This window comes from Epinephelus fuscoguttatus, linkage group LG12 (assembly GCF_011397635.1).
Source record: "Epinephelus fuscoguttatus linkage group LG12, E.fuscoguttatus.final_Chr_v1".
In the NCBI taxonomy this organism is placed as follows: domain Eukaryota; kingdom Metazoa; phylum Chordata; class Actinopteri; order Perciformes; family Serranidae; genus Epinephelus; species Epinephelus fuscoguttatus.
The window spans coordinates 30,733,896-30,761,378 of NC_064763.1; the positions used below are offsets into that span (position 1 = coordinate 30,733,896).

The 27,483-nt window shown below is 40.2% G+C and overlaps 1 long non-coding RNA gene and 1 pseudogene across 1 annotated transcript; one reads left to right on the top strand and one right to left on the bottom strand.

Moving 5' to 3' along the window:
- LOC125898307 (von Willebrand factor A domain-containing protein 7-like) overlaps positions 1–27,483 on the top strand; it is a 67,896-nt pseudogene that overhangs the window by 1,384 nt on the left and 39,029 nt on the right.
- On the bottom strand, positions 2,127–6,843 carry LOC125898330 (uncharacterized). Its single transcript, XR_007450617.1, has 3 exons — positions 5,448–6,843; positions 3,598–4,905; positions 2,127–3,387 (listed from the first exon to the last, which is right to left on the bottom strand). It is a non-coding gene; the product is annotated as an uncharacterized LOC125898330 (long non-coding RNA).

Here is a 27,483-nt window from a genome sequence, read left to right on the forward strand (position 1 = left end):
AAAACCAAGGGCTTTTGTGTTATCCTTTTTGTTTCTTTGAAAACTGCAACTGTACTGTTAATCTGAATATGCAAATAAAACCCTCCAGCTCCATCCATCCATTTGTTTGCTATTTCAGTGCAGTCTTGCATGCAGACTGCACTGTTCCATTTCTGCAAAACAAAACTGAAATGAATAGTATATAATAATTAGGTGTATTCGTTTTATTTTGTTTTTTTAATCATAATATGGGAGTATTTTTCAGGGTCAACATGTAAGAAGTTCATAATCTGTATTACAATAAAAACACAACTCAGTAATGTAATCCCAATCTCAATAAAAATAGATGTGTTAATATGCCTCCTCATGTTGACACATATTTTACTAAACTGAACGATTAAAACATGCTATGTTTGAGTACACACATAATTTCAGTTAGTTGTTAATTTATTGGTATACATTCATGTTTTAATGTCATTACTTGAGTCTCATATCGTAAAATGGAGGTTATTTGAATGTTTACCAGATTTAGACATGAGCTAAACTATGCTATTTGTGTACATTAAATATGTATTGTGATATTTTAGGTGGATAATCAAAGATCATGTTCCTGAGCTCAAGTTCCACTTATGCCCTCCCAAATGGCGACCTCTGTGGGTGAAGCTCATCAACAGAAAAGACCTCCCGAAGATCACTGATCACACCAGAATCTGCAGCAATCATTTTGTACTGGGCAAACCAATTGGAATACAGCCCCATCCATCCCTGTACGTGAGGGGGTATTCAGATAAGGATAGCCACTGTGACAACATTGAGATTCAAAGAATCATTAGCAGCTGGTCTCCGGATAATGATGAAAGCACATATCTGACTACAAGGCATGGTAAGGTAGGTTTTAAATCTAAGCAGACCGTAGGCTATCTCTACTTTTTATTAACGTGTTGTTAATGCATTCTTATAGTTATTTTGTCATATGTTGTTTCTGTTTTATATTGACCTGTTAGTATGAGGGTCCAAGGAAAATGAATTTGACCCTTTGCAATGTTTTTATCGTGAAGTATTTTTAAGGTGTCATAATAAAGTCTTTCTGATTGTAAAGGTGAAGAGAAAGAGTGCTGAGGATGTTCCCACAAAAAAGAGAAGAACAGGCCTCGAGGATGAAGCTTTCAGTCAGTCCCCAGGACCCAGTGAGGAAGCCACCAGTCAAACTCCAGTCAGCCCAGTGTCAGGTGACCACAGCTACAATGATCATCATGATACTGTACCAAGTGTTTGGTTTGAGTATGCTTCACAGCCATTAACATCCCAGTCACCATACAAATCATCATCATACAACACCTCTGACCTGCGGGAGCAGCACAATTACTGTTTTAAGAAAGCAAGTGCCTGCACATGTTCCTGTGTTTGTAAAAAGTGCCAGATGAAATCAAAGCATGTTGTGCAGGAGAGAGATGGAATCTTATCTGACAGAGACATTCAGGAAGAACTGTTGCATGAGAGAGATGACTTTGAGAGAATGTTATCACATGAGAAACAGTCATTCCCAGTACTTTATGATATTTCTGCCATCAAGCATTCAGATGAATTGATGCGTCTGCACACAGGTGTAGAAAACTACGCCATCTTCCAGTGGATGTTTAATGAGGTGCGGTCAAAACTGCCCTCAATACATTATTTCAAAGGTGCGCAGTCTCAAAAAGTAAAGAGGTAACAGATAGGGCCGCAGAGAAAATTGTCCCATGAGAATGAACTTTTGTTAACTTTGATGAAATTGAAGCTCAATTTGTCTCTGAAGTTTCTTGCCTATCTTTTTAAAATCTGCGCCAGTGTTGTATCTCAGATTATTTCTACATGGCTGGCTCTGCTCGCAAAAGAATTACAGCCGCTTCTCTATTGGCCTACACAAGAGCAGATACACCTGTACTACCCTGAGTGCTTCAAAAAGTACAAGTATGTGCATGCCATCATAGACTGCACTGAGATACCCATACAGAGGCCTTCACTGGCAAAAGCCAATAGCCAGATATACTCACAGTACAAGGGAAGACCTACTGCTAAGGTTTTGGTGGCATGTACACCAGCAGGAACGGTGTCTTTTGTATCAAAATCTGCAGGGGGATGCATGAGTGACAAGGAAATTGTCAAGAGGTCAGGTATCATTGACATGGTAGAAAGGGGTGATATCCTGCATGCAGACAGAGGGTTCAACATCCAAGAGCTACTTCTAGACAAAGGAGTGAGCCTTGTAATCCCTCCATTCTTGAAATCCAAAAAGCAGTTTTCAGATGCTGACGACAGGAGAACCAAACAAGTTGCTAATGCTCGAATTCACACTGAACATGTTATTGGCAGGATTAAGGATTTTGACATCATGAAATCTGAACTCCCATTAGACATGTTCGATATTTTTGATGACATTGTTTTTGTTGTGGCAGCACTTATCAATTTACAGCCACCTATAATTCCACTGAAGTGTCACTGAGATATTGGACTTGAGTACAAATTTGACTAAGCAACCTTGTACCTTGAACTTGTAGTTGGGTAATATTTCCCTAAGAGTATCTATACTTTGACACAATTACTGGATTGAGTACTTACTCCACCACTGTCAATACTGTAACAAAACAAAACAGGAATTTTGTGTACTTTTTCTTCAAGTGCTGTATATTAGTGCATTAAACAGTACACAGTACGCATAGGCTGGAGGAATGTTCACGTCTATATTTCAGTGCACTTAACCAGGGTTTCTCAAAGTGGGTGCCATGACACCAGTCCAGGGGTGCCACATATCATACTTGAATTAATGTTTAAACAGTTCACATTTTTGCACAAAACCAATTGGTCACCTTCTTTTGGAGGAAGGCCTCCTGACCACTTAACCCAACACATGTCCAATGTAACCACTCCTTGCAAGAGTAACAATAAATACTCATTTCTTCCATTGTGTGTGAGTCACCCACACATTCCCTTGTGCACACAACACAAGGACACTCCACAACTGATGAGGTGGGTGTAACCACATTTCCTGCACTGGATGGTGTAACCACGTTTCCTGCACTGGATGGTGTAACCACGTTTCCTGCACTGGGTGGTGGCAGCTCATCGCTTGTGGCACTCTGGAGAGCCTCTGGACCAGATGAACCGGCTGTTCCCCTTTCCTCACCTTTCTCCATTGAGCTCTTCAACATCCCTTCCAGTAACTCTGGTTGAATCACAGACTGGAAGAAAATTGTTGACTTTGCAATTATCTCCTCCACTAGCAAGGGGTCGAAGCTGATTTCCTCTGTGTACTATCTGTTGCATGGGGAAGCAGTTTGAAGAAAGAAGTACCCCACATCTGCATCGGTGACCAGCATCTGTAGTTGAACTTGGAGTAGTAGGGATGTGTTGCCTTCAGCTTTATTTCACCTGTTTGTAGGGAACAGCAATATTTCAATTTATAGTCTTTTTTTTTATATGACACCCATTTGATAGACAATATGGCAATATAAGCAAGTTCATTCTAATCAACTCTTAAGTGATGCTACTTCCCACAGAATGAGTTAAACATTTTATTTTTTTGGAAATTCTATATTCAATCATTTCATTGTAGCTATAGAAGAAACCACTGGACCAAACCTGTTGGTGTGATATGAAGGCAAGAATCTGGTTGTTCAGCAAACTTAGGGATACTGAGAGCTCGATGCTTGAAGGGGTTCTTCACCTCAAGGGGACGAGTGCCACAACACTTGCAAGTTACAAGTGCATCTGGTGATGCAGCCATTATGGGCAGCTGGCCGTACAGAATAAGTCCACAGGGGGTTGTTTTCATGCCCTTGTGCTTACGTCAGTTCAGCTTCTCAAAGTTGTGCACAGCATATTTTTCATTATAATTGCCCCAATGGATAGCTGGTGAGTGAGCTGGTGGCACATAGTTCATAATTTCTTTCAGCAAAGCAGTATTCCTACTGTTTACTACTACATGGTTCACTTTTTTAAACACTTTATGTGCTTTGCACGCTGTAACACGCCCTACTCTGTAGTCATGCCATCCATCTGAATTACTCTGGTCTATTGTGTGCTGACACACGGCTGAAACATCATCTTGGTCCAACTGCTGTACAGCTGCCTCAAAGAACTGATCTTTGGAAGAGCAGTGTGTAGCTGCTAGGGATGGGAGTGTGGGGGGCAGTGCAACATTCACTTGCTGTAGCGGATCTTCAAGGGCCTCCTCCCATTGTACTACACCAGAGTCCCTCATGTCAGGTAATGCATGTGCTGGATCAGGGGCAGCTGGCAGGAACATGAGAATCCCAGCACTTCCATTTGTAGCTTCTCGGAGCCCCTGAAGGTCCATGTCATAGATGGATTTTTTGGTTCTGTGACGTAGAGCTCGAGGGTCAAACTGGAACCTCTGGGTATGACACACTTTCTCCTCAATGACAGTTTCCTGAAAGTATAAGTACAAATGAGTACAAATTAAAAACTGGTCTTAGGTGACATGATTTGGCAGGCTGAGGTGAATAGGACTTTGTGGCTTCACAGATGCAAGAGAGTAAAAACAAGACAGGAGACTTGTAGCTCAGTGGACAGTAACATGAAATGGACTTACTACATAATGTTTGGGTTTGTAATACAGTCAGTTATTAGCATACATTTGTAGCAGCATGTCACATCCATAGAAGGGAATAACAGAATATCATAAATCACAGAAAAGGACAGCCAGTTACACCAAATAATTGACAAATTCAATTATTAAATGTACACAAAACATCACCTTTAACTTTCTGAATATGGATGTCTTCAAGGAACTCTGCACTGTGTGGCTTTTTGGATGGCGCATGCCACTTTTGCCTCTGTTGAGTCACCGTTGTGTTTTCCCCCCTCACCACTCTCTCGATCACCGTATGGCAAAGGGATGCCACATGCTTGCATGTGCCACGTAACCTTTGTATTATGAAAGAACATGAGAAAAACAATGGGTGAGCGTGTTGGTCAAAACAGCAAACAAGTCCAAGGAAAAAACTCGCATCAGGTGCGTAGGCCAAAATGTCAAGAAGAAAACAGGAAAAGCCTGCACACTGATCAAAAAAATGGAATGTCCACTCCACTCCAAAGGTAAACCGATGTAAAAGTTCCATATTTAATGGTCCATCAAAAATATAAAAATAGAACAGGTGCTACCAATAGTGAAAAAAACAAAAGAAACAGATGGCTGTGTAGCCAAAACATTTCTGTTCAGTTTTCTTCTGTTTCTATTGTTTTTTCACTATTGGTAGCATTTTGGTATTTTTATATTTTTGATGGACCATTATGGAACTTTTACATCCATTTACCTTTGGAGTGGACATTCCATTTTTCTGATCAGTGTGCAGGCTTTTCTTGTTTTCTTTCAAAATGCAAATAAAAAATTGAAAATGTGATTTTAATAAGAATGATATTTTCTTGAAATGAACATGATATTGTTTGTCAAATCAATATAGGCTTACCCTGCAGGACAGGAGCAGAAGGCATCCACCAACAATGCTTTTGCCTTACAATCAACCAGCATTTATAGGGTGCCAGAGAGGTGTTGGTTTCTCTGATCACTGTGGCTCTCAGGAAACAATATGGCATGTTTTCACCAATGCCATGATATTGCACATTATGGACATGGTCTGACATGTGAAGGGACTTTCCATCCCTCAAAGCCTCGGCACCACCAGTTAAAATGTCAATTGCTCGGTTTTCTATAGGAGAAAACACATAGGCCTATTTAGTTGGCATCATTACTAAATGTATACATGGCAAAGGAGTAAAATGTATAGCCTAATAGTAGCCTACATGTCATGCAAATTGCCAGAGCAGATGAACAAGACCGCTAACAAGTATTAAAAAAAAGATTAGGAAACATATTCTCATTGATTACTTACTTTTGTTAAAGTATGTTTCTATGCCACGCTGTAACAGATGTGGATAACTTGATGGGCTGTCTTCCCAACCATCTCGGAGGATATCGGGATCAGGTAGGCAGATTATGCCCCCATCTAAAATTAATTTGGACAGCCACTGGTTCGCAGTTTCTTTTTTTATATTCTTCCGCTGTAGCCTTTGGTTGAAGATTTAACAAACATGCTGCATGGCAACGGGCAACTAAATCTTTTTTTAATGCATTTGACACTACAATATCGCGTTCTGATAAATAATTGACAAACAGTCATATTACTAAAGTGATCTTTTGTGTCCATTGCGGCTGATGGTGCATCGGTGCATACCCACAATGCATTGCGCGATGTCCAAGATGGCGGTATTTGCGAAACTGGTTATGGGAGCACCACACTGAGGAGCCCAATGAGAAGAAGAGAGGAAAGTACGTTGAGCTTGTGGAAGAATGCCAAAGCAATGAGTGGCAAGCAAGGTGTGAGCCCACTGAGGTGGGATGCAGAGGGTTTGCATGCCAGTCCCTCTGCAGGGCCTCCATCATGCTGGGCGTCACTGGGGCCAGAAGGCGAAGGGCCATCAGGTTGGCCACAGAGAAAGCAGAAGTTGCTTTAAGATTGCTGTGGATTAGTAAAGAAGAACCATGCAACCATGCATAGCGCTACCTGGATACAAGCCGATCCTTGATCAGTCTCAGCTGGGTCGCTTCTACAAGGATGTCTGATTGTCTTAAGACCTGAAATACCCAATGGCCCCAGGTAACATCACTGTTGATGTGTCCAGGTGCATCATTTCAAAACCCGGCTCAAGGCTGGACATGATGGGGAGACCACACATGAGTTTTAACTTAAAAGTTTTTTTTACATAACTAAAATGGAAGTGAGTGTAGTAATGAACTAAATGTTACCAAAGTATGTATCATCATGTGATGTATGTGACAAGCAGGAATTGTCTGTCATTGCCAATGCAGCGTGTCTCATGATTTACAAAACGTCCTGTGCCACGGCTGTGCCTGACCAATTTGGCGCCCTAGGCAAGATATTTGCTGCCTTGCTGAGTTTAGCTATATATATATATATATATATATATGTATACAGTACAGGCCAAAAGTTTGGACACACCTTCTCATTCAATGCGTTTTCTTTATTTTCATGACTATTTACATTGTAGATTCTCACTGAAGGCATCAAAACTATGAATGAACACATGTGGAGTTATGTACTTAACAAAAAAGGTGAAATAACTGAAAACATGTTTTATATTCTAGTTTCTTCAAAATAGCCACCCTTTGCTCTGATTACTGCTTTGCACACTCTTGGCATTCTCTCCATGAGCTTCAAGAGGTAGTCACCTGAAATGGTTTTCCAACAGTCTTGAAGGAGTTCCCAGAGGCGTTTAGCACTTGTTGGCCCCTTTGCCTTCACTCTGCGGTCCAGCTCACCCCAAACCATCTCGATTGGGTTCAGGTCCAGTGACTGTGGAGGCCAGGTCATCTGCCGCAGCACTCCATCACTCTCCTTCTTGGTCAAATAGCCCTTACACAGCCTGGAGGTATGTTTGGGGTCATTGTCCTGTTGAAAAATAAATGATCGTCCAACTAAACGCAAACCGGATGGGATGGCATGTCGCTGCAGGATGCTGTGGTAGCCATGCTGGTTCAGTGTGCCTTCAATTTTGAATAAATCCCCAACAGTGTCACCAGCAAAACACCCCCACACCATCACACCTCCTCCCCCTCCATGCTTCACAGTGGGAACCAGGCATGTGGAATCCATCCGTTCACCTTTTCTGCGTCTCACAAAGACACGGCGGTTGGAACCAAAGATCTCAAATTTGGACTCATCAGACCAAAGCACAGATTTCCACTGGTCTAATGTCCATTCCTTGTGTTTCTTGGCCCAAACAAATCTCTTCTGCTTGTTGCCTCTCCTTAGCAGTGGTTTCCTAGCAGCTATTTGACCATGAAGGCCTGATTCGTGCAGTCTCCTCTTAACAGTTGTTCTAGAGATGGGTCTGCTGCTAGAACTCTGTGTGGCATTCATCTGGTCTCTGATCTGAGCTGCTGTTAACTTGCGATTTCTAAGGCTGGTGACTCAGATGAACTTATCCTCAGAAGCAGAGGTGACTCTTGGTCTTCCTTTCCTGGGTCGGTCCTCATGTGTGCCAGTTTCGTTGTAGCGCTTGATGGTTTTTGCGACTCCACTTGGGGACACATTTAAAGTTTTTGCAATTTTCCGGACGGACTGACCTTCATTTCTTAAAGTAATGATGGCCACTCGTTTTTCTTTAGTTAGCTGATTGGTTCTTGCCATAATATGAATTTTAACAGTTGTCCAATAGGGCTGTCGGCTGTGTATTAACCTGACTTCTGCATAACACAACTGATGGTCCCAACCCCATTGATAAAGCAAGAAATTCCACTAATTAACCCTGATAAGGCACACCTGTGAAGTGGAAACCATTTCAGGTGACTACCTCTTGAAGCTCATGGAGAGAATGCCAAGAGTGTGCAAAGCAGTAATCAGAGCAAAGGGTGGCTATTTTGAAGAAACTAGAATATAAAACATGTTTTCAGTTATTTCACCTTTTTTTGTTAAGTACATAACTCCACGTGTTCATTCATAGTTTTGATGCCTTCAGTGAGAATCTACAATGTAAATAGTCATGAAAATAAAGAAAACGCATTGAATGAGAAGGTGTGTCCAAACTTTTGGCCTGTACTGTGTGTATATATATATATATATATATAAAACATTCTTCACGTCACTATATCACCGTTTAGACTAATTTGATGTTTGTAAAGTCTATAAACACAATGACTGAACAAACATTACTATTTCTGTGTGTAATTAATAACATGGTTCTCGTAGATTAGCTGGGCTAACCGTTAGCTGTTAGCCGTTAGCGGTGTCTGTAATAACTCACTAAACTCACAAAGTGGTCCGTGAAAAAAATATTTTTTCCAGCGGATGTCTTAGTTACAACATGATTGAGCTAACTGGGGTAGTTTCATGTCATATCCGACAACGGGAGGCTTTTAACGGATGACGTCCTGGTGTGAGCTTTGCTGCTGGTGTTAGCTGTCCCTGCCAGCTGCAGCCACTGATGCTTTCTAGACATAGTGATTTCCCATAACTGAATAAATACCACACATAGCAACACAAAACTGCTTTGCTAGCTCAATCATGTTGTAACGGCTGGATGGTTGATGCGTACATGCTGTTTCGGGTGCTATCAGAGCCGATCCGCGATTCACTATGGCTTAATAATCAACTCAGTCAGTTAAAACAACCCGTCCTGTGTTAGGAGTATATGTCGCTGACAGAAAGAAAGAAAAGGGGAAAAAAGTTAGAAAAGCAGCGTATACCTCACATATTTATTTCTCACAGTTGTGCACACGTTTGGTTGGCATGCAGAAGCACCGTCTGTGTGTCTGTGTGTCTGTGTGTCGACGGTGCGAGCCGCAGCTTCAGCTGCTCAGGTAGAGAGGCTGTGTAGCCCGGTGTGTTTTTTCGCTGATTCGGTTCTGCAGGTTCTCTGCTGGTACACTGGAGATCAAGCAGTTTGTCTCACTCGGGATAGATTGTGCTTTTTTGGTTCATAGTTTTTGATTGACGTGCGATTTATTCGCGTTTAGAGGGAATAAATCTCCGTTATAACGGAAACGTGGGCACAGTTATCTATATAAAATACAGAGACTAACTAACTGATTGACTAACATAAACAACTGAAAACTGAAAAAAATTAGCTTGCACCGTTAGCTTCAGTAAGGGAAAGCATGAGGGAAAGCGGCTGACCGGAAGTCACGCACAAAAAAACCTAAGTTGATCACTATTTACTTCCGTGTTTGAAAATGAGGTGGATAGCATTTGCCTAACCTGCCCTACGGGCAGCGCGGCCCTGTCCTGTACCACAAGGTTTTACAACAATGTACTCATGATTCATGCACTGATGATGTTTCCTTTATGAACAGAACGCGGAACAGAAGCCATTTTTCTTTACATTTAAATAAGACCATGTTTTAAGTGTTTTCAGTTGTAAGGATTCATGAGTTTTCAGTAAAATGGGAGTAATGATCCTTACTGGTCCTTATTGTACTGTAGCACATACAGTCATCTGCTGTCAGGTACTGTGAATTCAAACAGTCACAACAGAAAGCTCTGTTGTTTCCTTCTTTTATGTCAACTGTAAGTACAGTAGCAGTATCCTGTTTGCATCATCATGCTATTTCAACAACCAAATCATACGCATGATATCAGGCCAAAGCAACAAGTCAAACCAGTCCAGAACAGTAATGACTCCTCCCTGAATGTGAAGATTTATAAATCAAGTCGTAAGCAAGTAGCTACAGAAAAGTGAAATTTACAAGTTCACATCAAGACCTAAGGTACAGTATGATCATATTAAACATGTCATATGTTTATGTTTTTAGATTTTTATATGAACCATTGACACTGTGTTGTGACTACATCACACAGGAAAATCATTTAGGAAAAAAATGTTTTTATTAATCAGTACCAGAACAGTTAAGTTACTGTTTTAGTGTTTTGTTTCCATGTCTTGAATTTTGAGGATGAAAGAATTTGTACTATATTAATAAATGTTTGTAATGTTTATAAAATAATAACTTTAATTCCATTAACCAAACACCAAACCGCCCACAATTGTTATTCTTCTTTTGTGTTGATGTAAAGGAATGAACTGTTGTATAATGTGTGACCCTCTGTGACTTTTCAAGTGCTGGAAAGAAATCCCTTTGCAGTAAAATTTTGTGTTTATTGTGTTACATCCTGCTCTATTCAGAGGTTTGCCCACTCTAGGTGGTTGATTTTATAACCAAAAATCTAAACATGTTTTCGTAGCAACTTTGTGTGCAGTCAGTAAAGTTTATCTTAAATTTTAATCTGACTGTGGTTCTAGATCAAAGGACAGCAAAATCTTCAGGGATCATCCTTTTGGGATGAAAGGCGATTCCTACTATATTTTACTGCAGTAGTCGACTTTATGGACCACAGACTAATGGCTAATATCAGGCATGTCTATAGTCTGGCCCGGGGGCCAATTTTAAACGGCCCTTGACTTGACATATTTTTTGAAAAACTGAAGTATGGACCAGTTGTGCTTGTCTCATTTGTTTGTGATTTCTTTTTTAATTAATCCATCTGATGTGAGAAGTGGCTGGCCCCCATGTATGTTCCCATTATCTAAGCTGGCTCCCATTCAAAAATGTTTGGACACCCTGAGCTAATAAGCTATTGTGTTGTGTTAGTCTCTCTGACAGGTTGCGCAGTGATGTTTGGGTTGGCTGCGTTGTGTTTCCTGCTTCTGCAGACTGGAGCTTCTGGGTTTGGGTTATCCAGTGGAGAATCTCTGAGTCATCAGGAGATCACTAAGAGAGCAATCTTAAGTACCACTGCGCAGACATGTCGTGCTCTGGCCCTGGCTGAGGGCAGAGACTTCACTTTTCCTGTAAGGATTAATGTCAACCACTTTATATTGACTTTTTACGTTAAATGACCAGTGGCTTTATTATTAGTGTTATTCATTTTGTGTGTGTTTGTGTCCACAGTCTCTGACTGTTGATGCTGTTGCTGCTGCCTGTGAAGCGCCATCCAAGAGCTTCCTCCAAACCATCCAACTGATCCAAACAAAGAATAAACGAGTAGACTATTTTTTATTCTTCCTAGCACGGTATCACATGGACGATGAACAAATTTTGGAGGGAAGGAAAATCATCACAGAAGGATTGGCAGCTGTGAAGGCCAGCAACAGGGAACAGAACTTTGAGGCTACCAGAGAAAAACTGGGACAAATCTTACACCCTCTGCAGGTAGCCTTCCTTCTATCATTCCTTCTGTTTACATCACAGTTTTGTTTCTTCAGTGTCACACTTCAAAACTAACCCTCAAGTTCAGCAAGCGGCACAACAGTTTCTTTCCGTAGGCCCAAATTGTGTGCACTGACATTTATTTAATTTCACAACAACAACCTGTTAAAGGGAGCATTAATATGACTTACTGAAAAGAGATCTTGATAATAATATACTATACGCTAGATAACAGATGCTCTGCTTGTTGTTGTTTTTATATAATAGGATTTCTACAGTCATAGCAACTGGGTGGAGATGGGAAACAAACTCCCAAACTCCAATCTGATCAGATCAGACACCAGCGTTGGCAACATAGCAGGTAAAGAAATGATGTTGTGTCAGTGTGTGAGTGGCCGTGTCACCGAAACAAAAGAAATAGAGATGAGGAAATGTTATGTTGCAATGCGATTACAGAGATCATTTCACAAGACAAAAGACTGACAAAATTTTCTTTCCCACAGCTGAAAGCAGAGCAACCTGTCGCAACTGTAATGGAGACGACTGCACAGACAACATTTTGGAGGATATCCTACGGGAAAGGATAATTACTTCAGGATACTTTAATTTTGTGCCTTTTTTTTCCTCCAAACCAAAAGGTAGCCTTCCTACCTGCTTACCTAAGTAACTATATAAACTTTAAATTCATATTTGTCAGGTTTGTTGCTTAAATACTCAAAAATAATACCATCGTGTGTAAATCATGTCCAAAATCTGCAGCTCCCTTTGGTTTCACAGAACTTTATTGTGAGTTTCAGCTCATTCTCAAGCTGTCTGGCCCACATCTTTACTGTTTCGGTTCACTTTCACTTCCGTCAAAAAGCTGGAGTCGATGAAGACCTAAAACAGAGCTAAAAGAGAGTTAATATTATTCAAATATGCAAATATGGATGCAGCATAGGGCTGCAGGTTGGAATCATATCTGTAGTTGTTGTGGCACCGGCATTGCCCCAGTACATGGGACAACTGCTCCACCAGGTGACCTACTGGGCACCCCAACATACAGCCTGTTTTGAGTGCACTTTATTTGTCATTTTGTCAATCAAACCTGCTAGAATGAGTATGTAGTATTAATTTGGGACACTTTACAACTCTGAAAATGTTTTGCTGCCATTGGTGATTGGCACTATGACCATCTGTACAAAATTGTATTACAGTCCATCTATTAGTGGTTAAAATATTTTAATCTGCACCAAAGTGGTGGACCAACCATCAGACCAGTGTTGTGATCACTTGAGCCGTGTTTCTAGTGTGGCTAAAAAAAACACAGTGCCAGAGAAAACTGTTTCGTCCCTGAAAAAGCAGTGTGGTATTCTCTGAAATGATATGTAAAGATGTATAAAACATTTTGTTCTCATTCTGTTTCTAATGCTTTACAGGAAAATGCAGCCACGGAGGTTTTCTTGATAGAACAAGTAACATTGAACCTATAGGAGGGATCAATAAAGACACTTTGGACTCCAGCCATGGACACCTCCACATGGAAGCTGCAAATGTGGCAATTGCTGCAACCAGTGAGCTCCTGGAGGACATTCGAGGGGCTGCTGGTGACAAACCATTCCTCCAGTATGAAACCCTTTCTCCATGTTTCAGATATGCATGGTCAGGAGGAGGATTGCAAAGGGTTTTTATCTCTAATCTCTTTGTCTCCTTCCTTTTCTCTCCATCCCTCAGGATGATGGGAATCTCAAGAGGATCTGGTAAACCTCTTTGTTTTATGATCGACACGACAGGAAGCATGAGTGATGACATTGCAGCAGTGAGGACTGTCACTTCTGATATAATCGACAGGAGATTGGGAACACAAGACGAGCCCTCAGTTTACATTCTTGTACCTTTCAATGATCCAGGTATGATCTTAATGTTTTATCCCTCTGAAGTGAAGTAAAAATTATTTTTCTTTCTTCATCCTCTTGCCTGCTAAACTGTAACTCAGTGATATAAAGCAGTGAACTTTTTGTGCTGTCATGTGCTGTATAGTTGGTTGAATATTATCACTGCTCAAATAAAATGCCAGCAATACAATAAGAAAAATAACAGTGTTTGTAAATCATGAAGCACTCCACAAATGCATGCATCTCCACCTGAACATCAGATTTTGGGCCACTGACAAGGACAACAGACCCAGAAGTCTTCAGGAATGCTATTAATTCACTAACAGCAACTGGTGGAGGAGATGCTCCAGAAATGAGTCTTTCTGGGCTTCAGGTACCGTGATGCCTTTGAGACATAACCTGTCTGCAAAACTTGAAAATAGGAAATAAAGTAAAGGTAAACCTACCGTATGATTGCTGTCCTCTCTTCCTCATACAGCTGGCATTAACTAGTGCTCCTCCCAGTTCTGAGATCTTCCTCTTCACTGATGCAGCTGCTAAAGATGTACACCTGAGAAACACAGTGATCGCACTCATTGAGCAAACCAAGACGGTGGTGAGTACTACGCTTCGTGTATGGGATGCCATTTGTAAAGTGGCTCACACTGAAATTAACAGCAACTTCCTGCCACATTTAGCTTAAAAAAAGTGCTGTGAATTTGCTGTCACTTTTTACAGCATTTACAGCAATATTTGAAATATGTCAAATAAAATGTCACAGTTAAACCTAAATATTAAATGTTACATCTAAATCAAAATGTTAAATGTAATTGTTAAATCTAAATCTAAATCTAAATGTTAAATCTAAATCTCAATCTAAATCAATCAATCTATCAATCAATCAATTTTATTTATAAAGCCCAATATCACAAATCACAATTTGCCTCACAGGGCTTTACAGCATACGACATCCCTCTGTCCTTATGACCCTCGCAACGGATAAGGAAAAACTCCCCCAAAAAAACCCTTTAACGGGGAAAAAAAACGGTAGAAACCTCAGGAAGAGCAACTGAGGAGGGATCCCTCTTCCAGGACGGACAGATGTGCAATAGATGTCGTACAGAACAGATCAGCATAACAAATTAACAGTAATCCGTATGACACAATGAGACAGAGAGAGAGAGAGAGAGAGAGAGAGATGCAGGTAATGACAGTAGCTTACAACAACATTATTGAAAGTAATAATATTATAGTTATAGTTCTGGCTACTGTGGTACAATATGTTGAAAGTATGTATTAATATCTGGCAGTATACATGTGTGACAATAGTCATATGTGTATAATAACAGTAGAAGTATGACTAATGACTAATGATGGCAGCAGCAGCAGGAGGCATCTGGCAGGACCACGGCAGCAGCACAACCACACACGTCACGCTGTCCAGGCACTGCTGCGATATGAGTTAATCTGAGAGACAGTGGAGCACAAAGGCTCCGGAGAAGAAGCCGAGTTAGTGACATCCAGAATGGCCGAGTTAGCAAGATGCAGTAATAGAATACCAGAGAGAGAGAGAGAGAGAGAGAGAGAGAGAAGGAGAGAAGGTGCCCGGTGTATTATAGGGGGGTCCTCCGGCAGACTAGGCCTAAGTCAGCCTAACTAGGGGCTGGTACAGGGCAAGCCTGAGCCAGCCCTAACTTTAAGCTTTATCAAAGAGAAAAGTCTTAAGTCTAGTCTTAAATGTGGAGATGGTGTCTGCCTCCCGGACCGCAACAGGAAGATGATTCCACAGGAGAGGAGCCTGATAGCTGAAGGCTCTGGCTCCTGATCTACTTTTGGAGACTTTAGGGACCACGAGTAACCCTGCGTTCACAGAGCGCAGTGTTCTGGTGGGATAATATGGCACTATGAGCTCTCTAAGATATGACGGAGCTTGACCATTTAGAGCTTTATAAGTTAACAGTAGGATTTTAAATTCAATTCTGGATTTTACAGGAAGCCAGTGCAGAGAAGCTAAAACAGGAGAAATATGATCTCGTTTCTTAGTTCCTGTTAGTACATGTGCTGCTGTATTCTGAATTAATTGGAGAGTTTTTAAGGACTTACTAGAGCTACGTGATAATAGAGAGTTACAGTAATCCAGCCTAGAGGTAACAAAAGCGTGGACCAATTTTTCTGCATCTTTTCAGGTCAGGATAGGCCTAATTTTCACAATATTACGCAGATGAAAAAATGCAGTCCGTGAGGTTTGTTTTAAATGAGAATTAAAAGACAAATCTTGATCAAATGTTACTCCGAGGTTTCTTATGGTAGTGCTAGAGGCCAGAGCAATGCGATCTAGAGAAACTATGTCATCAGATAAAGAGTCTCTGAGTTGTTTGGGGCCAAGAACAATAACTTCAGTTTTGTCTGAATTTAACATCAGGAAATTGGTGCTCATCCAAGTTTTTATGTCTTTGAGGCAGTTATGGAGTTTAGTTAATTGATTACTTTCTTCTGGCTTCATTGATAAATACAACTGAGTATCATCCGCATAACAATGGAAATTTATAGAGTGATTTCTAATGATGTTACCTAAAGGAAGCATATATAGAGTAAATAGGATTGGTCCGAGCACAGAACCTTGCGGAACTCCAAAACAAACTACGGTACGTCAGGATGATTCATTATGAACGTCAACAAACTGAAAACAATCAGATAAATAAGATTTAAACCAGCTCAGTGCAGAACCTTTTAGGCCAATTAAGTGTTCCAGTCTCAGCAGTAGAATTTGATGGTCAATTGTGTCAAATGCTGCACTAAGATCTAATAAAACAAATACAGAGACAAGTCCTTTGTCTGAAGCAATCAGAAGGTCATTTGTAATTTTAGCTAGTGCTGTGTCAGTGCTATGATGCACTCTAAATCCTGACTGAAGTTCCTCAAATAAATTATTATCATGGAGAAAATCACACAGCTGGTCTGCGACTACTTTCTCAAGGATCTTTGACATAAAGGGAAGATTAGATATTGGTCTACAGTTGGCGAACATCTCTGGATCCAGGGTGGGCTTTTTTAGTAGAGTAAATGTTAAATATGAATATAAATATATAAATATAAATGTTAAATCTAAAGCTAAATGTGAAATGTTAAATCAAAATGTGCTTGGTGAAACTAAATATTTAGCTAATATGCAAATGCACACTGACGGTCACTGGCAGTACCAAAATAAAAGCCCAGGTGGTCAGACTGTGTTCATAGCATCAGCGTGATAAGAACTACCTAAAATGACAGAAACCTTGTTTGGGGAAATTTTATTTGACGTGTACTTTGAGTTTTTAGTGTCCCACCCCTCCTTGACGATAGCTAGCCAGTAAAGATTTACGACTAGCAGCAGTGTACTTCAAGGATAGCGCATTTGTTTCATTTTTCAAAACTAGCTAGCTAACGTTAGCTAGTTTCATATAGCTTACATGCTAACATAAGGAACATGCTACGCGAGTTAAAAAGCAAAGTTACGGAGTGCTGTGGTGGCTCTGTGGTGGATACCGTCGCTGTTGCTGTCACCAACTATGCACTCCTGAAATTCTGAATTGGGCCAAAACAGCCCTGCCAGTGTTTTCAGCTAAATCGCAGGACATGTTGGCAAGCAAGGATGGGACACTAAAAACTCAAAGCACACGTCAAATAAAATTTCCCCAAACATGGGTTATGTCATTTTAGCTAGTTCTTATGATGCTGATGTATGTTCAAGTGTTCACTTTCTCAGATTAGTTTGGTTTGTTATTTGATGCTATAAACACAGTCTGACCACCTGGGCTTTTATTTTGGTACTTCCGGCGACCGGCAGTGTGCATTTGCATATTAGCCAAATATTTAGTTTAGTTTATTTAATTCACACCACTTTTTTAAAGATTGTTTGAAGTTAATGTGGCAAAATGTTGCTGTTAATTTTAGAGTGAGCCACTTTACAAACGGCTACCCATATTCGTGTAACAACAAACAAATGGTGTGAAAAATGACAGTGTAAGAAGAGTGTGTAATGTAATGAAAAAATAAAAACTCATGATGTAAAAACTTGAGGAGGCTATGAGTGAGGCTGTACTTAGGCACTAATACTAATGTCTGAATAAGTAGTAGGTAATGTTCACCATGTTTGCTATTATAGTTTAGCATGCTAACATTTGCTATATAGCATTACACATTGCTGAGACTGAAGGGAATGGTATTTCATCATAAACAAAAGTTTTGGAAGAACTATATAAAAAAAAAGAATACTGAAGACTTTTCTGATTTGGTTTAACCTAAAAGACCCTAGACTTTAAGACCTTATGAGTGGGCTTAATTCTCATTCAAACTTTCTCATTTCTTTTTAGGTAAACTTCATCATAACTGCCGTTCTGGGATTTCGTCATCGCAGACAGAGTGATGATAGCCTCCAACAACAACAACCAATCAGTCGAATGGCGAGATCAGATGCTCAGCTGTACAGAGACCTGGCTCAGGCTTCAGGAGGTCTGGCTATTGAAGTCTCAAAGAGTGAGCTCCTTGAAGCCACCAGCATCATAACACAGACATCCAGCTCCTCTCTGGTATTAACACTCTCACTGTTCATTATGAGTTTTCAAAATTCGTAATTCATTTACGATTCAGTTGTGACACCAGTTTTATTTAACCTCCTAGGTGACCCTTCTGCAGGCAGCCAGGAATCCAGGAAAGGCTGAAAATTTCACCTTCACCGTTGACGAGTCGGTGAAAAACCTCACAGTTTACATCACTGGGAACTCTGTGACCTTTACTCTTATCAGTCCCTCAGGTGATAGACTCACAAGTCAGCCTTTAGACGCTTTGCTTAACTAAAGACTGATGACTTTCTCCCTGATTTTGTGTTTAGATGGGCGGATACAATTTCAGAGTTTCAAAAAACTCCCTACGTTGCAGAACCAATAGTAAATCCACAGGGCGGTCCTTCGGTGGCTCGCTGAACTCTTGTGCTTGTAAACATAGTCCCACTAGAAACACGTGTAGCGGTACAAAATGGCCCTGCACCGCTCGCAGAAAACGCCGTCAAAGTTAATGAATGTTTGTCGCGTTTGAGGCGACACATTCTCGCCAACTAAAAGAATCAAACATAATCTTTTACAAGGCCATGACTCATCCGTCCGGCCAGACTATAGAGGGAATCACCTCGTTGTTTAGAAATACTTTAGCTATAGTTAGTTTAGCTATATATATATATATATATATATATATATATCTATATATATATATATCTCACATTTTTCACATCTCTGTATCACCGTTTAGACTAATCTGATGTTTGTAAAGTCTACAAACACAATGACTGAACAAACATTACTATTTCTGTGTACATGTTTTGTAATTAATAACATGGTTATCGTAGATTAGCTAGGCTAACCCGTTAGCTGTTAGCCATGTTAGCCGTTAGCGGTGTCTGTAATAACCAGTAACTCAATAAACAGTACGTGAATTTTTTTTTTTTTTCCAGCAGATATCTTAGTTACAACATGGTATTTATTCAGTTTTCGGAAATCACGATGTCTAGAAAGCATCAGTGGCTGCAGCTGACAGGGACAGCTAACAGCAGCAGCAAAGCTAACATTAGGATGTGTAGTGTAAAGGTCAAACCCTCATCAAGTGTTAGACTATATAGGTTGGATAAGATAGAAATAGCTATGTAACTATGTTTGTGTGTAGACTTTTACAAAAACTAATACTGTAGCATGTGTAATATGCAATATAACGGTGTGAACTCTTAGTGACATCTCAGTTGTGAACTCTTATTGACATGTATAACCTATCACGCTCTGTGTAATGATAAGCACTTGCACTCATATGACATGCACTCACATGATATTATGAATTCACAGAGAACTTCCTATACTCCACCATACACTGTGTAATGATATAATGTAGTAACCTACACTCACATGATGTTGTGAACTTACAGTGACACTCATACAAATTACCACGTGCTGTGTGATGGAGATAGCACACTCACTTGATTGTACTGCCTAATGCATTTAAGAGTTTATATTACACGGGAAAGGTCACACACACACTCAAATGACTGTATTACTTAATGTGCATGTAATGATTCATATCACATGGGAGCACGAGGGACTGTAGCATGTGAGTTCCCATTTTAAAAAATAGAGTGAGAGCTATTCCGAAAATACTGGTGGCAGATTCCAGCTTGAGCCAGTATAACGGCAAAAGTCTGCCACCAGTAAAAACGGATCAAAATGGGAAGGACTACAGAAATGGGTGGAGATCTCCTCGACCTCCACCAGCATATAAGCCAGAGCGCTGAGAGCAGTTTTTCAGTCATCCTCCGGAGGCTGACTCGTGAGTTTGTCTGTGTTGTTGCCTGTGAACACAATAAACTCGATTGCACCAGATTCTGCCTATCTCCAGTGTTATTCTGAGTACCTGCCAGCCGAACCTAAGATACTGAATTGACAACAGAAGACACTTTAGAAGAAACAAGGAGGACAGGGTCGGGAGCCGTCAGGCCCAATTCCAGGCACCGATTTTTGTCACTTCAGACGTCATCTGTTAAAAGCCTCCCGTTGTCGGATACGACATGAAACTACTCCAGTTAGCTCAATCATGTTGTAACTAAGACATCCGCTGGAAACAATATTTTTTTCACGGATGAGCACATGTTTGATAAAATGGAGTTAAATCCCTTGGCATCCATTTTCAAGCTCTCTGTGTGTTTGTTTCTTTGCGGACAAGAAAAGGGGGAACGCACATTTCGGGGAAGGCGTGTCCTTTTCAAAAATGCAAGAGGCGTTGCTTTGTTGCCGACCGTTTTCGCTGGTGTGTTAAACACACTTTAGAAAGGAGTGTCTCCAGACTATCAGAAGGCGGAGATCTCTGATTGTCTGGTGGCGAGACTACTCAGGTGATCACTCTGTGCAGATGAAATATTTTAAAGGTGTTATCACTGTAGGAGTAGAAGAGGTTCTTTAAAGCCACTTTGTGTGGAAATTTCTGACTTTGGCCCCATCTGGTGGTCATATTAAGCGTTACACTGAGGTTGACAATTCACGGTCAGCTGCTCTAACAAATTGAAACGTTAAATGCTTAACTTTTGGCTTTTTACCCAGTGTGCTTCATTACATGCCATTGCTCTCCTTTTAGGTGTGTCTCAGGAAAGCACCAACACGACAGGATCACTGATCACTGCATCCCAGTCAGTGGGAAACTTCAAGACTCTGCAGCTAAAACAACAAGTTGGACTGTGGGAAATTCGAATGGTGTCAACAAATCCCTACATTCTGAAGGTTGTAGGTGAGAACTCCACGATTATGAGGTTGAATGACATAATCAATTCTTAAGATTACTTTAGGTATAACTATCCCTTACCAAATGTATTATGTTGATCTGTTCTGTATGACATCTATTTCATGTCCATCCTGGAAGAGGGATCCCTCCTGAGTTGCTCTTCCTGAGGTTTCTACCATTTTTTTCCCCCCGTTAAAGGGTCTTTTGGGAGTTTTCATTATCCCCTGTGAGGGTCCAAAGGACTGAGGGATGTCATATCATGTGCTGTAAAGCCCTCAGAGGCAAATTGTGATTTGTGATATTGGACTTACATAATAACAATCTAATGGAATCTAAAGGACATGACTTCAGTGACAGCGCTGGAATCTTGCATAGGAGCCGGAGTTTGGTGCCACTTCTCTTGGAGTCAATGAGGCGGGCACGACAAATTACATTATAACCCATCATATCTTTGTTGTTGCAACTCTGATTGAAAAAATCCTACCACCAAATTAAAAAGCACACATTACATGATGCTGACAGACATTTTAAAAGGAAAATGAACCCACACATTTAGAAAAAGCATTACACAATGATGGGTTATTGTGTGATTTGCAGCGTCCGCCCCATTAACCTCAGTAGAAGTGGCACCGAAGTCCGGCTCCAATACAAGATCGCATGCTGTCACTGATGTCATGACCTTTCCTTCCATCATTGTTCCCTCGAGACTTGAGGAGGTAAACAGAGACCAAAGCTGTTGCACTAGCAGCAAAATAGCAACCTACATAGTGGAGGTGAATGAAATTTAGTTTTTGGTTCTCCAAACATTAAATATGTCATTCGAGACAGTGTCACGAGTACCTGGTTACTCCACAGACCTCAGCACAGCATTCAGCAGGTTTCATTGAAACTACTTTCTGCAGAAGAAACGGTGTTGAATCGGCTGTTTTGTGGAGGATTGTGCTTAATTTTGTAATTTTAGTCTTCAAAAATAATGATAGTGAGAAATACGCTTCAAAGGAATGGTAAAAGTAATGAATATTTACTGGTGATCATACATCTGGCCTCTCTGGTTTATTGTAACTTTTTTAATTGCAGGCAAAAGTCCTGTTGATTTCCTGTTTAACTTTTTGGAGGAATCGCAGGGCCCGTTCGGAGGTTTTGATGTCGACGACAATCGTCCCAGAGCTGGTAAAGGAGCCAGAAGTTTGTCATATACTAAAGTAATTGACTGTTTATTATATATTTCAATGGATATTCTCTTTTTCTGAAGGTGTTAATGGCAGCCTGATGGTGACAGTGACCGGGAGTGAATCCGCCACAGTGACAGAAGTCATTCTGGTTGAATCGTCTGGGTCCGGAGAGGTTAATGGCAACGTGGAGGCTCAGGGTGGAGGAGACTTCTTGGCTCACTTTGACAGGATACCAGCAGAGAAGTTTGTGGTGCTTGTGAAGGGGCAGAGCAACAATGGTTCCTCCAGAATGTCCTCTGCAAACTTTCAAAGGCAGTCCTCCACCAACATCAGAGCATCTGCTGTGGCTGTTACTTCTGTAAGTGAAATGCATCTACCTAAAAACTTATGATACGACTTTTGAGATAAACTGTACTGCCACAGTTTTTACTATATACGACTGATAGTGACTGGTTTCCTTCTGTTTTTAGCCTGATTCAGACAGCGTCTTAGTTCCAGGAACACCACTTTCAGTTCCCTTCACTGTGATGACGGTACAGGAGGAACCTTCAGCATCCAAGCTACCAATGACCAAAGTTTTCCCTCGACTTTCCCGTCCAGTTTAATGCTGGAAACTGACGGCAGTGCCAACGGACAGTGAACCTTACAGCACCTCTCAACACCGTGTCTGGTACTGTCGTCACCCTGACCATTTCGGCTGAGGCTTCAGGAGGCACAGACACCAACTACGTCGTGCGGCGTCTTACTGTCCTTGAAACGGTAACTTTCACAAATCACAATTCAATCAATGTTAAAGGGATAGTTCAACATTTTGGCAAATTTGCCTATTGCCATAATCCCTATAGTCATATGAGTAGGTACATTACCTTTAATTGTTAGTGTGTGCTGTTCTGAGATCGGTGGGGCAGAGCTGCCCGCTGAAATGGAGGTGAACGGTACAGGTCCCTCTCTCCTTCAAAACTAATCAAATACACCATCAAATGACTCCAAAACGCTCCAGTGGACAACACATGGCTTGCGCATTCCCCACGCTATGAAATAGTAATGTAATATTACGAGACACAGTTGTTTTGAAGCCAAATGCAGAGCCGGAACTACATTCCAGACATACAGTACTTGCTGGGCGGAGTGATTTCAAACAGCGTATGATTAGTGCAGTTACTCCCATCATCAAAACAACAAGTTTGTTGAGAAGAAGCCAGAATATACAGAGGCAGAGTTACAGGTTTTGGAAGAAGAGAGAGCAAGAAGAGAGGCTGAGGCTGCTGAGCAACCAGGAGCTGAGGGGAGACCCAGAGCCAGTGGTGTAAATGTGGGGCTTACTGGCCACTTTATTAGGTGGGTCAAAGACGTGGCGTGTCAATTCTGGTGTCCCAAGCATATTTATAATGTGAAAAATATATAAATATTTCAAAACACTACATTATGTTACTCAACTCTCCCCTCTTTCCTTACTCATATGAGTATTCACTATAAGAAATGAAAATTTAAGGAGCTATTGAGCTCAAAAGTACCAAACAGTCCTTCCTGGGTTACGTACCCGCTTAAATCTAAGTACTAAAATATGCCAAAAATGTCAGAAATCTTAATAAAAGCATTAATTATCTACTGGGGCATAATTGTGTTAATGTTTGCAATGACATCTGCAAATATGGTAACAATGCTAAGCTTATTTACATTTTAACGCAAGAAATACTTTTGTCTCCATATTTGGATTTCCATAATGTCCTTACTGGGTAACAGACTATAGTGGCTATATATTACCATATTTTGATTTGGATAGTCATGTGACAAACTGTTGTATCAGCCAGAAGATTCTGAAGGACCCCCAAAACACATTACACGGTCAAAAAGTCTCTCTTAAAATGTTGATATTTTGACCTTTTCAGTCACTGGTGCGTTATGTCCTCAAATCATGTGTCTTTCTGGATAATGCTAATAAAACATTTATGATGTTTATATATTTAAAAACTACCTATTTCATGTGAAATATGAAGTTTAAGTTATAGTTTTCCACAGTAGGCCTAGTTAAAGCCTGATTATAAAGGGAAAATTGTGTTTTTGTCCTTCCTGGATAACGATATGTCCTCCCTGGATTACAAAGATCTTCTGTTACCCAGGACATGTCCTCTGTTATCCAGGGTGGACATGTTTATCAATACAGATTTGTATTAGTATCTGTAGCTTTTTAGGCATTGACTTGACATTGTTATATTATATTAATAACAATATTATGTTGTTTGTTTGTTTGTTTTTTTAACTTTTATGGCATTTTCTGTTATTTATCTTGAATTCATCTGATTCAATGAACACAGGCCATTATCATAGATTTTTGTGAAGTTTTGGTCCAAAAATGAACCAATAATAATGCTATAATCTAATATTTATGTTTTTAATAAGGTTTTAGTATAGCTTTTGATGTTTCAGGGTCAGTTTTGGTCTTCAAGATGCCCCTGTCTAATAAGGAGAGGCAGAGACTATACAGGGCCAGGAAGAATGCTGATCCACAAGCTAGGGCTGAGTATCTTGAGGAAAAGAAAGCAAGGTATTGTGATTTAGTAGTGAAGGCAGATCAGTAAAAAGGAAAAAAATATCAAAATAGGTTTACACTCATTGCAAAAGGCTTAGATGTTTTAGTTAACCCTCCTGTTATGTTGTGGCTCAAATTGACCCGTTTCAAAGTTTAAGAACACAGAAAACATGTTTTTATTAAGTTTTGGAGCATGAAACCGTTTCTGCTGGACTTGATTAATGTAATGAACATGTAAATGTAAAATAACTACTGACACGGCAGTGATAATGGAGGAAGGGTAAAAATATCACATTTCTTGCAAATCGAGACACAAGAGAAGAGAATGACAGCCCAGGAGGCTCTGGAACATATCCTTGATCAGGATAGTGAAGTCGAGGAGGAATTATCTGAAAATGAAGATGATCTTGAGATGAACTCTGATCATGAGGATTGAAATTTCAGACCATCAACTCCAAGAAAAACATTCATATCAAAAAATGGCCAAATAGAATATTGAATGCCTCATTTTTGCATGAATTCTCATAAGTAAACCATGATCTGTAAGGGGTGAAACACTTGATTACATTAAATAATGATTACATTAATGTCAATTGAGCTAATGATAATGTTTATAGCGAAAAATATATTTACCTCCGCCAAGGAGGTTATGTTTTCGCCGGCGTTGGTCTGTTTGTCTGCTTGTTCGTTTGTCTGTTTGTTTGTTTGTTTGTTTGTTTGTCTGCAAAAAAACTCAAAAAGTTATGAACGGATTTTGATGAAATTTTTAGGAAAGGTGGATAATGGGAGAAGGAACAGATGATAAAATTTTGGTGGTGATCGGTTGAAGCAAAGTGGATGGAAAAAAATCAAATCTATGGTCTGACAGCCTCAGCAGCAATTAAGACGCTGAAAATAGCGCCATCTGGTGGCAGGAAAGCACGTCTTGTTCTACTTGCTAAATATTGTTGTAATTCTAAAGTTGAAATTAATGTTCTGCTTTGGAAAAAAGAAAGTGAAAAATACAAAAAACCATTATATTCTGTGTTGGTACAAAATAAAAACAAAGTAAATATATCACAGTGTCTCCATGGTGAAGGCATATATAACCTAATAATGATAGTGATGCAAATAACCTAATTGTGATGCAGGCTACAAAATCTGATGCAGAGGGGGAGGGAATATCACTTACTTGGCGGAGGTCTGCACTCTCTGAGTGCTTTTCTAGTTTTAAACTACTTTCAGATGGTTAAATATCCACCGGGTCAATTTGACCCGGAAACATCATTGCATTACTTGATAAATGAGTTACACTGTTGCATGAAATGAAAGATTAAAAAACATCTTTTCAGATGTTTAACAGCTGTCAGTCTCTTAGTATTATGTATGTTTGTTGAAAAAATGATGTTCTTGAGACAGCCTTTAATGATAATTACTTTGAAATCTTGCAGTATGTCATTCCGGGTAACAGCATGTCATTCCGGGTAACAACAACACAGTCAAGTAATTTAACCCAGATTTTCATGTTATATTACTCAATCATGTTTCATGAGTTGAGGATACAATAACAACCCTTTTACCTTTACTATAAAACATTTTAAGACATTTTCCATCTTTTTTCTCTTTTTGGCATGGGACATTGTGTGATCAACAGCAACTAATGAACCCATTTCAGTATAAATATCCAAATATATTACATTAATTGTGATGAAAATGTTGTTTTCTGAGCAGTAATTGTTTGCTGAGCTCTAACTATAGTTATCTATAAACTTTTATATGCCAGTACGCCTCAAAATTATCACCGGAACACGGGGAGAGCATGCTAACTCCACACTCATAAATCACCACAACTCCTGAAGGAACAACAACATAAAATGTTCCCTAGCAGTCTGTTTATTCCCAACAATGAGAAGTAATGCCAGTCACTTCACTATATGCTTTGGGCAAGCACTTATCCATAACATAACCACAGCAACATTTGCATTTTAGCCTCATTTACCATGCTTGGGTTGTAGGCTAATGTTACTCAACATGGAGGTAACGTTACAGCAGAGAGATTGCTGAGGAAAATACACAACGATCACTTACCACGTCTGCTCGTTTTGTGATGCTGACAGATGGTATGACAGTATCTTTCAAGAAAAGTGTTTGAACCATTCCTGAGCTTCTGCGCTCCATCCTTTCAGTGTAGTCCTCTGGTAAAAAATGGCAGGAGCACACAAACATTTTCCGGACCATTTCCACAGGCGTGTTGGGGTCGATGTCCAGCACAAATAGCCATTGTTTCATCCTGTCCGTATTACTGGTTGGAACTACATGAAACTTCACTTTGCTCCATGTCTTCGGCTTGTTACTGCAACCTTTTACAATGCACGTGAAAACCGTTATTTACAAAAACACTTGTAAACTTTCCTCAAACCTTCTGGTGTGTCCAGCTGACGATACCGCAAATGGCTACAAGCAATAACAACGGCACTGTCTCAGCTGCGCACGGTGTCACTCCGCCCAGTGGTTTACTCAATAAAGTAGTTCCGAGTATTTGCTTCATGTTTCGTAATGTTACTTAATTATACATTATTATTTCATAGCGTGGGGAATGCGCAAGCCATGTGTTGTCCACTAGAGCGTTTTGGAGTCATTTGATGGTGTATTTGATTAGTTTTGAGGGAGAGAGGGAACTGTACCATTCACCTCCATTTCAGCGGGCAGCTCTGCCCCACCAATCTCAGAACAGCACGCACTGACAATTAAAGGTAATGTACCTACTCATATGACCATAGGGAGAGGCGAATTTGCCAAAATGTTGAACTATCCCTTTAAGGCAGTGAATGATCATTCTGTTTTATTTAATCCCTTCATCACTGTTTTTATTGGTTGAATTAATGACTGGAGGCAGCAGTAGCTCAGTCCATAGGGACCTAGATTGGGAACTGGAGGGCACAACTGTAGTAATGA